Source organism: Oryx dammah, unplaced genomic scaffold (assembly GCF_014754425.2).
Source record: "Oryx dammah isolate SB20612 unplaced genomic scaffold, SCBI_Odam_1.1 HiC_scaffold_6, whole genome shotgun sequence".
Lineage (NCBI taxonomy): Eukaryota > Metazoa > Chordata > Mammalia > Artiodactyla > Bovidae > Oryx > Oryx dammah.
Window position 1 is genome coordinate 31,103,628 of NW_024070190.1, and position 13,466 is coordinate 31,117,093.

At 38.7% G+C, this 13,466-nt stretch overlaps 1 long non-coding RNA gene across 1 annotated transcript; it reads right to left on the reverse strand.

Annotated features, from left to right (window-relative positions):
* Positions 1 to 734: 734 nt before the first annotated feature.
* LOC120865314 lies at positions 735 to 1,391 on the reverse strand. The gene is made up of 2 exons (XR_005721369.1): positions 1,360 to 1,391; positions 735 to 825 (listed from the first exon to the last, which is right to left on the reverse strand). It is a non-coding gene; the product is annotated as an uncharacterized LOC120865314 (long non-coding RNA).
* Between the last annotated feature and the right edge of the window lie 12,075 nt (positions 1,392 to 13,466).

Below are 13,466 nucleotides of genomic sequence, written 5' to 3' on the forward strand. Positions count from 1 at the left end.
AATCTTGATTCCAGCTTGTGCTTCATCCAGCCCAACATTCTGCATGATGTACTCTGCATTTAAGTTAAATAAACAGGATGATAACACAGTCTTGTCATACTCCTTTCCCAATTTTGAAACAGTTCGTTGTTCCATGTAAGGTACTAACTTGGAAGAAAGCTAAGGTGGTCCGATATTTCCATCTCTTTAAGAAGTTTCCAGTTTGTTGTGATCTACACAGTCAAAGGCTTTAGCATAGTAGATGAAGCAGAAGTACATGTTTTTCTGGAATTCCCTTGCTTTCCCATGATCCAACAAATGTTGGCAATTTGATCTCTGGTTCCTCTTGCCTTTTCTAAACCCAGCATGTACATCTGGAAGTTCTTGGTTCATGTACTGATAAAGCCTAGCTTGATGGAGTTTGAGCATAACCTTGCTAGCATGTGAAATAAGAGCAATAGTAATGTAGTTTGAACATTCTTTGGCATTGCCCTTCTTTGGGATTGAAATGAAAACTGACCTTTTCCAGTCTTGTGGCCACTGCTGAGTTTTCCAAGTTTGCTGACATATTGAGTGCAGCACTTTAACAGCATCATCTTTTATGATTTAAAGTAGCTCAGCTGGAATTCCGTCATCTCTGCTAGCTTTGTTCATAGTAATGCTTCTTAAGGCCTACTTGACTTCACATTCCAGGATGTCTGGCTCTAGGTGAGTGACCATATCATCATGGTTATCCAGATCATTAAGACTTTTTTGTATAGTTCTTCTGTGTATTCTTGCTACCTCTTCTTAATCTCTTCTGCTTCTGTTAAGTCCTTGCCGTTACTGTACTTTATTGTGCACATCCTTGCACATCCTTGGAAGAAAAGTTATGACCAACCTAGACAGCATATTAAAAAGCAGAGACATTACTTTGTCAACAAAGGTCCGTCTAGTCAAAGCTATGGTTTTTCCAGTAGTCATGTATGGATGTAAGAGTTGGACTATAAAGAAAGCTGAGTACCAAAGAACTGATGCTTTTGAACTGTGGTGTTGGAGAAGACCCTTGAAGAATCCCTTGGACTGCAAGGAGATCCAACCAGTCCATCCTAAAGGAAATCAGTCCTGAATATTTATTGGAATGACTGATCCTGAAGCTGAAACTCCAATACTTTGGCCACCTGATGCGAAGAACTGCCTCATTTGAAAAGATACTGATGCTGGGAAAGATTGAGGGCCGGAGGAGGGGACGACAGAGGATGAGATGGTTGGATGGCATCACTGACTCAATGGACATAAATTTTAGTAAACTCTGGGAGTTGGTGATGGACAAGGAGGCCTGGCATGCTGCAGTCCATGGGGTCACAAGGAGTTGGACATGACTGAGTGACAGAACTGAACTTGCATGAAATGTTCCTTTGATATCTCCAATTTTCTTGAAGAGATCGCTAGTCTTTCCAACTCTACTGTTTTCCTCTATTTCTATACATTGTTCATTTAAGAAGTCCTTCTTATCTCTCCTTGCTCTTCTCTGGAACTCTGCATTTAGTTGGGTATTTCTTTTCCTTGCTCCCCTGTCTTTCACTTCTCTTCTTTCCTCAGCTGTTTGTAAAGCCTCTTCAGACAACCACCATGCCTACTTGCATTTCTTTTTCTTGGGGATGGTTTTGGTCACTGCTTCATGTACAATGTTATGAACTTCTGTCCATAGTTCTTCAGGCACTCTGTCTACCAGATAAATCCCTTGATTCTACTCATCGTTTCCATTATATAATCATAAATAATTTGATTTAGGTCATACCTGAATGGCTTTTCCCCACTTTTTTCAATTTAAGCCTGAATTTTCTAATAAGGAGCTCATGATCTGAACCACAATCAGCTCCAGGTATTGTTTTTGCTGACTGTATAGAGCTTCTCCATCTTCAGCTGTGAAGAACATAATCAATCAAATCTTGATATTGACCACCTGGTGATGTCTAAGTGTAGAGGTGTCTCTTGGGTTGCTGGAAAGGATATTTGCTATGACCAGTGTGATCTCTTGACACAACTCTGTTAGTCTTTGCCCTGCTTCATTTTGTACCCAAAGCCAAACTTGTCTGCTATTCCAGGTACCTTTTGACATCCTATTTTTGCATTCCAATCCCCTATAATGAAAAAGACATCTTTGTGTGTGTGTTAGTTCTAGAAGATGTTGTTGGTCTTGACAGAACCAGTCAACTTCAGCTTCTTCACCAATAGTGGTTGAGGCACAGACTTGGATTACTGTGATGTTGAATGGTTTGCCTTGGAAATGAACTGAGATCATTCTGTCGTTTTTGAGATTGCACCCAAGTACTGCATTTTGGACTCTTTTGTTGACTGTGAGGGCTACACCATTTCTTCTAAGGGATTCTTGCCCCAGTAGTAGATATAATGGTTATCTGAACTAAATTCGCCCATTCCAGTCCATTTTAGTTAACTGATTCCTAAGACATCAATGTTTACTCTCGTCATCTCCTGTTTGAGCTCTTCCAATTTACCTTGATTCATGGACCTAAAATTCCAGGTTCCTATGTAATATTGTTTTTCACAGCATCAGACCTTATTTTCACCATCAGACACATCCACAACTGGGCATTGTTTCCACTCTGGCTTAGCCACTTCATTCTTTCTGGAACTATTAGTAATTGTCCTCCACTCTTCCCCAGTAGCATATTGGGCACCTTCTGACCTGGGGGACTCATATTTTAGTGTCATATCTTTTTACTTTTTCATACTTTTCATGGGGTTTTTGCAGCAAGAATACTGAAGTGAGTTGCCATTTCCTCCTCCTGTGGACTACAGTTTGTCAGAACTCTTCACTATGACCTGTCTATCTTGGGTGGCCCTGCATGGCATGGCTCACAGCTTCATTGAGTTATGCATCTTTATATCTAGTTAGCAATTATTTATACTAAATTATCTCTGTTCAGGTAACTGGTATTATTTTTTTCTCCTGACTTATGCGGAATTGGTACCAGGAGAAATCCGGGAAACAGACCCTTAAATATGGGATTTAAGGATTGTTGTGATCAAGTCATTGGGCTTGATTGCAGTGCTGAGCTCCCTGCCAAAAAGAAACATCATGTTAGTAATCAGTGGCATGGGTATATTCAAGCAATCAAATTATCACCTGTGAGTGAAAATGATTATTTGCCTACTGAGACAAATCTCTTGGATGTTCCAAGTGGCTGCTGCACTTTTGTAATGTGGCAATAATGATGACTCCTAGGACTGTCCTATGGCCTGTGACCCTGACATCTAAACATGTAGGTTCTCATGTTACTGGGAGTGGAGGTGCAGCAGCAATGGTTTTAGGGTTAAAACTGCATAACTCACATCCTGGTAGCCAGCAATGATCCACCTGCACACAATGGGAGTAGTTCAGCCTCAGTGATTTTTCTGGGAAACTGTTCTGTGCACATGGGAGGGATAACTGAGCTGCTGCTGCTAAGTCGCTTCAGTTGTGTCCGACTCTGTGCGACCCTATAGATCGCAGCCCACCAGGCTCCCCCGTCCCCGGGATTCTCCAGGCAAGAACACTGGAGTGGGTTGCCATTTCCTTCTCCAATGCATGAAAGTGAGAAGTGAAAGTGAAGCTGCTCTGTCGTGTCCGACTCTTAGTGACCCCATGGACTGCAGCGTACCAGGCTCCTCCGTCCATGGGATTTTCCAGGTGAGAGTACCGGAGTGGGTTGCCACTGCCTTCTCTGATAACTGAGCTGCTAAATTCAAAACTGGTCAAATTTCAAAAACAAAATTTTCTATTACAAATATAAAAGAAATAAAGATTGAAAGATGGAAATAGAAAACATCTTAGAAATAATTTGCTCCTGTACTCTGATTGGACCAAAAAAAAAAAAAAATTTAAGGAGACTCAGAGAAGTGAATGACTTAGCCAATCAAGAATTAATTTAGGGACTTCTCTCATGGTCAAGAATCCAGCTGCCAACGCAGGGGACACGGGTTCAATCCCTGGTCCACACAACACAAAGCAGCTAAGCCTGTGCACTGCAAATACTGAGCCCGTGCTCTAGAGCCCCCATGCCACAACTAATGAAGCCTGTGCAGTTAGAGCCCATGCTCTGCAGCAAGAGAAGCCACTGCAATGAGAAGCCTAAGCACTACAACCAAGAGTAACCCTGCTCACCGCAACCAGAGAGAGCCTGCAGAAAGCAACGAAGACCCCGTGCAGCCAAAAGTAAAAAATAAATAAGACTTTTTAAAAAATAATTAATTTAGTAGCAAAGTTAGGATGAAACATGCCATTGTGTACTGGGAATTTACCAGCTATCAGGCACTGTGCTGAGTGCTTTTATATGCTCTAACTTATTTATTCTTCTCACTAGCATTATGACATAGGTATTAGCATTCTTCTTTTAGAGATAAAGAAATTGAGATTAAACGATTTGTTCAAATTCGATACCAAAACCCAGGAATGAAGGATTCCAGCCCCTACATTCTTAACCATTAATGTAATCTGCCTCTCTGGAATCCAGTACTCTTTATTTGAAGTTCAGTATAATATTCAATCCCAGGGGCTGAACCTGCCCCTTCTACCTCTCCTGCATTGATAGGCAGGTTCTTTACCACTCCCTGGTAGCTCGGGTGGCACAGCATCTGCCCACAGTGCGGAAGACCTGGGCTCAGTTCCTGGCTTGGGAAGATCTCCTGGAGAAGGGAATAGCAACCCACTTCAGTGTTCTTGCCTGGAGAATTCCATGGACAGAGGAGCCTAGCAAGCTATAGTCCATGGGGTCAACACACACACACACACATACACACACACACGTAATGTTCTTTAAGCTACAATTCATCATTGCTTCCCCAACTCACCCACCACCAGGCTAATCAGTTTGCTATGGGGAAAAAAGCAACACAGAAGGTTAGGCCTGAAAAAGGGTTCTCTGATTCAGTCTGTTAGTCCACAGTGAAGTCATTGAAGTCTAAGGACAAAACTGACCTTCTCAAGGCCAAAAGCTGTTTAGTGGTGAAGGCAGAATTATGATCCAAGTTTCCTAACTCTCAAGGAAGTTCTCCTCCCCTCCCTCATTCTCTTCTTACAGAAGTTGGTTTTAGTATAGGGTCCAAAGTTCTTGTTGACTCTTTAAATGGACTGGCTGATGTGGAACAGGCAGGGCTGTTCATTAAATACATACAGTTTCTACTTCCTGGGTCATATTCAATGCCTTCTCCAGATGGACAGCTACTCTGTGCTATGCTGAAAAGTCCCCTTCATTTTCAAACTGCTTCTCTATAGTCACTTTACCTTGATATCTCAAACCCTCACGTTGTTTGCTCCCTTGGCTTTAAACACTGGAAAAATACTTTATTAAAATATTATAACAATCGACAGTATAACTAAAGAAAGGCCTTTCTCAGCTGGAAATCATTTGTGCAATTAGTACTCCTCTCTTAGAAGAGTACTAGAGGAGCGGGGCTCTGGAAGGATTAGAATTTTCATGGTAGGATTCAATTATTTAGGACCTGAGAGATGTGAGGCAGGTTATAATGGGAATGGCAGTGATAGGTTGTGGCCCTCTGAGGCCACTGAGCACCTGGGGAAGGTGGAAAGGAACTGAAGGTCAGGAAGTGGTTTAGGAAAGAGGTGGAGAACAGACCATATTTGTACAAATATATAAGGAGGCCCCTGGCACACCTTGGAGAATAGAGCCCAGACTAGATTTCTACCCACACTGGCCTCCTTGTACACTGACTGACCATTTATGACAGACTTGTATAAATCACATCCATCATAATGTTGCTGAACAACTGCCCTGCCTGTCAGCTCTGCTGTTGCTACTCTTTCCCCCAAGATAGCTCCACAAAAAGAGAAGAGAATTCATGTTCACAGCTCTGACAATTTACTAGGACCCTACTCTCACTACCTGCACAAAAAGCTCAGAGAATTAAATATTATTTTCCCAACTTTAGAGATGAGAAAAATAATAGCCCAAAGAGTTTAAGTAATTTCCTAAAGGCACAAAACTAAGAAACCATTCAAAGAAGCTGAGTACTGTGGGCAGAGTTGAATTAAATTGAGGTCTGTCTCATGCTGATCTTTGTCTCACTCTCACTATACCACACACCTACACAGAAAACTGCTTTCCTAGAGTTTGTGTAGTTGCTAACTCTATTCTTTACTACAAAGAACTGAGCTTTGATGGTCTAATTTACCACAGGTAAGCACCTAGGCTTCTCATCTGTGAGTAGACCATATCTGGCAGGCAACATATAGAAGCAGACCTTTGGCAAGGTCATAAGGTCAATTAAGTCTAGATTTTAAAAGTATTTTTTAATCTGAAAGAAGGTAATATTATTAGTGATAATATTGAATACCAGCTATTAGCAAGGTATTGGGCTGTGTTCTACATAAATATTATAACTTCTTGTTTTATCCTCACAATATCCCCATGAGAAAAATACTATACTAGTCCTTGTTTTTCATATGAGGAAATTGTGACATTGAGGAAACTTGCTCAAGATTTCCTGGCTGGTAAGTAGTGGGGCCAGGATATGAATCTAGGATATCTGACACTGGAGTCCACACACTTAACTTATTCCTCTGGTTCAGGACATAGTCTCAGAGTAAATCCTATAGAAGCTTAGACAATTAGCTCAAAAGTAATCCCTGTGAGCCTACAAAGAGTAGCATCATGATAAAAATACAAATGAAAGAGAAATTAGGTGGTTTTAAAGTAACTTCTTTGCCACATTAATTTCTTTGATATATCAAAGAGATGGGAATACCAGACCACCTTACCTGCCTCCTGAGAAATCTGTATGCAAGTCAGAAGCAACAGTTAGAACCGGACTTGGAACAAAGGACTGATTCCAAATTGGAAAAGGAGTACGTCAAGGCTGTATATTGTCACCCTGCTTATTTAACTCATATGCAGAGTACATCAAGTGAAATGCCAGGCTGGATGAAGTACAAGCTGGAATCAAGATTGCTGGGAGAAATATCAATAACCTCAGATTTGCAAATGACATGAACTTTATGGCAGAAAGTGAAGAGGAACTGAAGAGCCTCTTGATGAAAGTGAGAGAGAAGAGTGAAAAAGTTGGCTTAAAACTCAGCGTTCAAAAACTAAGATTGTGGCATCAGGTCCCATCACGTTCATGGCAAATAGATGGGGGAACAATGGAAACAGTGAAAGATTTTATTTTGGGGGCTCCAAAATCACTGCAGATGGTGACTACAGCATGAAATTAAGACGCTTGCTCCTTAGAAGTAAAGCTATGGCAAACCTAGACAGCATATTAAAAAGTAGAGACATTACTTTGCCAACAAAAGTCCATCTAGTCAAAGCTATGGTTTTTCCAGTAATCATGTATGGATGTGAGAGTTGGATCATAAAGAAAGATGAGCACCGAAGAATTGATGCTTTTGAATTGTGGTGTTGGAGAAGACGCTTGAGAGTCCCTTGGACTGTAAGGAGATCCAACCAGCCCATCCTAAAGGAAATCAGTCCTGAATATTCATTAGAAGGACTGATGCTGAAGCTGAAGCTCCAATATTTTGGCCACCTGACGTGAAGAACTGACTCATTTGAAAAGACCCTGATGCTGGGAAAGATTGAAGGTGGGAGGAGAAGGGGCCAACAGAGGATGAGATGGTTGGATGACATCACAGACTTGATGAACATACGTTTGAGCAAGCTCAGGGAGTTGGTGATGGACAGGGAAGCCTGGCATGCTGTAATCCATGGGGTTGAAAAGAGTCGGACACGACTGAGCGACTGAACTGATATTTCAGTCATATTGGCACCTTTGTAGCAAATGCCATGTCTTTGATTATTTCTGTTTCCTTCACTCACTTAATCACTACTGAAAGATATTAAGCTTTTATTATAGAGTAGGCACTACAATGCCTAACACTGAGCTTAGTGTGTAATGGAGAATATTCAAATATTTTATTTGGTTTAATGATTGGTTAGAGAAGGCAGAGGCTTTAACCTCAAGTTTTCTAGATGCAGCCCCATAGGAATTAATAATTAATGATTTTGTTAATTTCATCAACAAATCACTGAGACAATATTTCACTGGGTAGGGGTTGAGTTAGAATCTATGATTAGTGAAACAAGTTGTGAATTGATGGTAGTCAGCAAATGCTCAATAAAATTTATAACCTTTCTCATGAGTAAGTAAGTTGAAAATAATACTTGCTTGTCTTTTCCTCTAAAAATTTAAAGGCTCTCTAATGTCTCATGTTAGGCTGCAGTAGTATCAAGTTTGTAGCTCAGTTTATCCACTAATGTCCTCTAATTTGTTTTAGAAAGTATAGAAAATCATTTATTTATAGCAAACCAACTCGGGGTTCTTAGTTCAGGACTCTGCCTGCAGCCATCAAGTTTGATTTACAGTACCCTGGGTGAACCCAAAACAAACAGGCATTCAGTGCCCAGCACTTTTGAGGAAACTCATTTCTACCTTATTGCAACAAAAAGACCCACAATCTGATATGTAATGTCTATACTTTGCTGAAGAAATTTACAACAAGAAAAATGGGGATGCAAAACAAACATTCCTGAATCTATTTCTCAAAAAGTTATTGAGTAGTCTAAAGTTTATCTAGAAACTGTTTTAAAGGTAAAAATTAAAGTATTGCCATAGCCTTCTGTGACATAGTAGAAAGGCTATTAGAAGTTATTTTGGAAACCTAGACTCTAAACACAGGCCTAACTACTAAGCACTCTGTGTGACCTTGGGCAAAAAACTTAACATCTGCTTCCTCATCTGTAAAACAATATTCTCTTCTCAGGGCTGTAAAGGTTAAAAATAATAATAATGTACATAAAGCTATGTGGCACCTTAAAAAAATCAGTTTAATAAAAATCAGAAATATTATGTTAAAGATATTTCTGTTTTCTTTTTTTAACAGTAGAAAAACCAATACAAGTTTAATAATATATACATACTGAATATATGAGAAATATCCAGGACAATTATTAACAAGTAATCCCAAAGATGTTTCTTCATCTACTAATTTGTTGTAAAAACTAGGAACAGAATTGTGAAGATGATAAAATCTTCATTCATTTGGCCACTACCTTTCTGGAGTTCTGACTTATATGAGGAGTTTCACCACTGAGGAAGCCATCTCTTCATGCAGGGCAAAATGCCCATGCCCTTGAAAATATATGAGAAGAGTACCACATATCAGCTTATATAATGAAACTCATCACACTATAGTGCGTCTCTTAGAACCTTTTTCACGTGTTGAAGTGTTTTGTTTTTGTATTGTAGTTGATTTACAATATTAGTTTCAAGTATGTAACATTCTACTTCATTAAAGTTATCATAAGCTATTGGCTATATTCCCTGTTCTATACAATATATTCTTGTAGCTTATTTTTTTATCCATAATACTTTGTACATTATACCCCATCTAGCTACCCCCTCTTCCCTCTCCCCACTGGCAACCACTAGTGTGTTCTCTGTATCTGTGAGTCTGGTTCTGTTTTGTCATATTCATTTGTTTTATTTTTTAGATTACACACATAAGTAATGACATACAATATTTATCTTTCTCTGACTTACTTCACTAAATATATTACCCTCTAGGTCCATCCATGTTGCTGCAAATGGCAAAATTTCAGTGTTTTTGTGGCTGAGTAGTATTCCACCGTATGTACTGAATTGGCCAAAAAGTTCATTTGAGTTTTTCTATACAATGTGTCAAAACTTCTTTATTGATTCTTCTGTTGATGGACACTTAGGTCACCACCACATCTTTTTAAAAATTTCTATTTGTTTATTTACTTTTGGCTGTGCTGGGTCTTTGTTGCTACACATGAGCTTTCTCTAGTTGCAGCGAGTGGGAGCTACCATCCAGTTGCAGGGCCTGGGTTTCTCGCTGAAGTGATTTCTCTTGTTGTGGAGCATGGGTTCTAGAGCATGTGGGCTTCCATAATTGTGGCACTTGGGTTCAGGTGGCACATGGGCTTAGTCGCCCTGTAGCACATGGAATCTTCCAGGACCAGGAATCGAACCTGTGTTCCCTACACTGGCAGGCAGATTTCTAACCACTGGACCACCAGGAAGTCTGGCCATTTCTTGGCTATTGTTAATAATGTTGCCATGAACATTAGGCGCATGTATCTTTTTGAATTCGTGTTTTTTCTTTTCTTTGGCTATATACTCAGGAGTGGAATTACTGGATCACGTGGTAGTTCTATTTTAGATTTTTGAGGAAACTCCATACTATTTTCTACCAATTTATATTCCCACCAACAGTATACAGGCATTCTCTTTTCTCTACATCCTGACATTTGTTACTCACAACATTTGTGGTCTTTTTGATAAGAGCCATTCTGACAGGTATGAGGTGATACCTCATTTTGTTTTAATTTGTATTTCTCTAATAATTAGCAATGTTGAGCATTTTTCATGTACCTGTTGGTCATCTGTATGTATTCTTTGGAAAAATGTCTGTTTGGGTCTTCTACTCATTTTCTAAACAGTTTTTTTTTTTTTAATAGAGAGAGTTATATAAGTTGTTTATGTATTTTGGATATTAACTCCTTTTCAGTTATATCACTTGCAAATATGTTCACACATTCTGTAGGTTTTGTCAATGCTTTCCTTTGCTGTGCAAAAGCTTTTAAGTTTAATTAGGTCCCATTTATTTATTTTTGCCTCTGCCTTAGGAGACAGATTCAAAAAATGTTGCTATGATTTATGTCAAAGAGTATTCTGCCTATGTTTTCTTGTAGGAGTTGTATGGTTTCCAGTTTTACATTTAATTAATTTTGAGTTTATTTTTACATATGGTATAAGAAAATATTATAAATTCATTCTTTCATGTAGCTGTTCAGCTTTCCCACCACCACTTATTGAAGAGCCTGTTTTTTCTCCATTGTATATTCTTGCCTTCTTTGTCACAGATTAGTTGACCTTAAGTGCCTGGGTTTATTTCTGGGCTGTCTATTCTGTTCCTTTCATTTATGTGTCTGTTTTTATGCCAGTACCATACTGTTTTGATTACTGTAGCTTTGTAATATAGTCTGAAATCAGAGCATGTGATAACTCCAGCTCTGTACTTTCTCAAGATTTCTTTGGTTATTCAGAGTCTAGTGAAAAGTTTCTTGATTTCTGAATTATGACTTGTCTCATTCATCTGAATCTACCAAATTAAGCAATATATTTCTTAAATGTTGGACAAAAGATGGCCCCCTCCATCTTATTCTTCTATATTTTCTTCTCCTTTGGCTTATTCTCAGAGGTTGGAGTGAACCTCTGAGAACCACATTACCCCTCAGACTAACACAATTGACTAGTCAACCAATTGAAAACCTGAATTCTCTAGCTTGCTGATTCACACCTTCTTTAAGCAAAGGGATAATTATTTTTAACTTTCAATGTCTTTTTTTTTTTTCTGGTTCCTTTATGAGCTTCATTCATCCAAGATCCTTTTCACATCACACAAGTAAACACTTAAGTAATAGAATAAAAATGACCTGTCCAAAAAGAATTTCAATTTGAGACTGTTTTCCTTTAGAAATTGTCAAAATATAAATTGTTCTGTCCACTTACAATGAAAAGTTAACTGAACTGACACTGGTTAATCTCTGCTAGCATTAGGCTGCCTCTTTTTGATGAAGTCCAGTAATTAAGTCCTGCAGCTTAATGGCAGGATCAGTAGGCAGGAAGTTAGAAGACTCAGACTCTATTTTTATTTCTAGCTCTGGCTCATTACCATTACTTTGCCCTGACCATCTTCTGTTATTACTCAAAATCTCAATCATATTAGCAGTGCAGAATGATCTGGAAAAACCACCCTGTAAACTGACAACTAAGAGGGTGCAGCAGTCCTCTTCCTACAACCGATGCACCATTGTGGTCTCAGGCAAGAAATTGTCTAATTCGGTGCCTCAGCTTCATTATCTGTAAAAACATGACAAATTATTTGTTCCTCTTTCCCCCAAGATTCCTCACAGAAACACAGTGATAGAAATGGTATCAATGCTGTAAAAGACTTTTGATCTCTCTGATCTGTTGCTACATAAAGAGAAATATCCTTTTTATTATTTCTACTGGTATTTTTAGGTTCTTAGTGCTCCCTTAGTCAGAATCATAATAATTCTGCTTAGAAAAGATTACCATTTATACTGCCATTCTTTGCAGAAATAAAATAATCTATGAAGAATATGTTTTAAGAAAACAAAATTATTCCAAAATATTTGTAATTGTTGGTAGTTAAAAATTCTGACTCACATTATCATCCCTCATCATCTTGACTTGAGGGAGACTGCTTATTAATTCAGAGCTGTCTATAGCCATGTTGTTTAGCTAATAAATGAGGATATTACTCAGTTGATCCTAGTTATTCCAGGATTTTTGTAAAGTACCTGAAAAGAGTGTGGTGGTAGTGAGGGATCTTAAAATCTATCTATTGTTGACAGCTTCTACTCTATTTAGTTCTGTGTGTGTCAAACCTAAGAATTTTATAGGGATATTCACCTATCATGTGTAGATAATAGGAGGGTTGATAGATAACAATAATATCTTACCTAATTGCTAAAAGAAGTATTATCCTTACAATGCTCATTTTAATTTTTAAAGATTGTGATGATCATGTACTTTGTTATACAATCTTTTTGTCACCTTAGAGTACTATCAGATCTAAAACTCAGACAGTGAAGGAAGAAATTCTCAAACTGAGTCAGAAAATCATATTAATTCAAAGACAAGTCTGAAACTGAAAGAGAAATTTATGGGTTAGAGGAACATACGTACAAACAACAACAACAAAAAATCAGCCAAGAAAGAACCAAGATGTAGAGCTGGCCTAGTAACTGACAGAGATCCTTTCATGCAGGTCAGAACTGTAGATGCCTGGTAACAAGTCCTGAGGGTTAATCACTAGGAAATTGGTGTACAAAGGCAGGAAATCCAGTTACTCTGGTTACAAAAAACACACGTAGAAAACCTACAAACCTCCTTGAGGAAGATCTTCATTTAATAAATATATATTAAGTGCCAGTATATGCCAGACACTATTATAGACACTGAGGGATCAGCGGTGAATAGAACAAAGTTCACTGACCTTGTGCAGCTTCTATTTTAGTTAATTGGGGAGAACAGAAAATAAACAAGTAAAATATATTGTATGTGAATAGAAATGAGTCTATGGAGAAAATTTAAGTGGTGAGTTCTAGAAGCAGGAAGTGGGGTTGCAATTTTAATTAGGGTTGGTACAAAAGGTCTCACTGAGAAGGTGGCATATAAGCAAAGAATTGGATAAGACATAAGGAGAGATTTATGCAGCCAAGAAAGAGTATGCTAGGCAGAGTATACAGCAAATGCAAATACCTTGAGGTAGGATCCTACCCAGCACATCTAAGGAAAAGTAAGAAGGCCACCATAGTCGGGGAAGAGCAAGGAAGGGGCAGGAATAGGAAGTGATGTCAGAGAAGTAGAGACAGACACACTGATTATGTTGGGTCCTGAAGATCATTGTGAGGACTCTGGCTTTTACTTTGAGT